This window comes from Sinocyclocheilus rhinocerous, unplaced genomic scaffold (assembly GCF_001515625.1).
Source record: "Sinocyclocheilus rhinocerous isolate Xijiao unplaced genomic scaffold, SAMN03320098_v1.1 scaffold2303, whole genome shotgun sequence".
In the NCBI taxonomy this organism is placed as follows: Eukaryota; Metazoa; Chordata; class Actinopteri; order Cypriniformes; family Cyprinidae; genus Sinocyclocheilus; species Sinocyclocheilus rhinocerous.
In genome coordinates, this window is record NW_015634487.1 from 1,497 (window position 1) to 3,472 (window position 1,976).

Consider the following 1,976-nt stretch of genomic DNA (forward strand, 5'->3'; position numbering starts at 1 on the left):
GCGACGGGAGTGCAGACCACCTTGTCGGTTGATGTACGCAACGGTCGCTGTGTTGTCCGTTCGGACCAGTACGTGCTTGCCTCGTAAGTGCCCTTTGAGACGGCTCAGGGCAAGGTGCACTGCCAGCAACTCGAGGCAGTTGATGTGCCAGTGCAGTTGGGGCCCCGTCCAAACCCCTGACACTGCAAGCCCGTTGTATGTGGCCCCCCAGCCGGTGGTTGAGGCATCCGTGCAAACCACAGCATGCCTGGAGACCTGCTCTAGGGGCACTCCTGCCCGGAGAAACGCAAGGTCTGACCACGGGGTGAAGGTTTGGCGACAGGCCGGTGTGACTTGGACCTGGTGAGTGCCGCACTTCCACGCCTACCTCGGGACTCGGCCATAAAGCCAGTGCTGGAGCGGTCTCATATGTAACAGGCCGAGCGGTGTAAGTGCCGCTGCGGCCGCCATATGCCCCAGGAGCCTCTGAAAAAGTATCAGTGGGACCGCTGTCCTGCCCTTGAACGTATTCAAGCAGGCTAGCACCGACCGCGCACGTTCCTCTGTGAGGCGCGCTGTCTGTTCGACCGAATCCAACTCCATACCGAGAAAAGAGATCCTCTGCGTCGGGGAGAGTTTGCTCTTTTCCCAGTTGACCCGAAGGCCCAACAGGCTGAGGTGCCGAAGCGCCAGGTCCCTGTGCTCGTACAACTGATCCTGAGACTGTGCTAGTATAAGCCAATCGTCTAGATAGTTGAGAACGCGAACACCCTGCTCTCTGAGGGGAACAAGAGCTGCCTCCGCGACTTTCGTAAAGACACGGGGAGACAGGGACAGCCCGAAGGGCAGGACCTTGTACTGATATGCCTGTCCTTCGAACGCAAACCGCAGAATTGGTCTGTGGCGCGGAAGGATCGACACATGAAAGTACGTGTCCTTCAAGCCGATCGTTGCAAACCAATCTCGTGGACGGACGCACCCGAAGATACGTTCCTGCGTCAACATCTTGAACGGTAGCCGATGAAGGGCCCGGTTCAAAACTCGCAGATCCAAGATTGGCCGTAACCCACCTACTTTCTTGGGTACAATGAAGAAAGGGCTGTAAAACCCCAACCTCATATCGGCTGGAGGGACCGGCTCTATCGCATCCTTCGCCAGTAGGACTGCGATCTCTGCCCGCAGAACAGGGGCATCGGCCGTCCTCACTGTAGTGAAGCGAATACCGCTGAACTTGGGGGGACGCCGGGCGAACTGAATCTCATAGCCGAGGCTGATGGTCCGCAGAAGCCAGCGAGACGGGCTGGGTAGTGCTGACCAGGCGCCCAGAAACCGTAGAAGCGGGACCAGCGGAACCACAGCTGTACCCGCAGTGGGGCAGCGAGGTGGAACACAGGGACCAAACTCGGGCGCCTTGTGAGTGGCCCGGAGAGGGGTGTGAGTGTGGGGTGCAAGGCTCATCTGGTTCCACGGGTTGGCAGAGGGTGCGTGAGTAGGGCCTTTGTTGACGCTCTCGAACCGCCCGCTGCTGCGGCTGGCAAAGGAGGAGGATGAGGCCGGGCCGGCGTGCCGTCTGGTGAAGGAGGAGGATGAGTGAGGTCCGGCGTTTGTCCGTCCGCAACTCTCCGTGCCCTCCTGGGACCCAGAGATAAAAGAAACTGCTCTTTTGTCGAGAATTTGGGTACCGTCGGCCGTGAGGCCAACGGCAGGAAAAAATGAAACAAAAGATTCTCCGCCCGGCCCTCCTCCGGGGGAGGGAGTGGTGCGTTCACCATCTCCCGAAGAGCAGATCCTTCCATCTCTGGGTCGACTGTCTCAGGACCGCTTGCTTCTCCACTTGCCGCCAGGCTTGACGGGGGCCTGGACAGGCGGGGCGGCCCGCCCACGCCCGGCTCCACGACGCCGCTTTGCTGAAGGCTGCTGCGGATGTGGCGACGAACAGGCTGGGGCGCTGCAGCCGGCGGACGGGTGGAGGCAGCAGCTGCCCGCCGGGGCAGGAT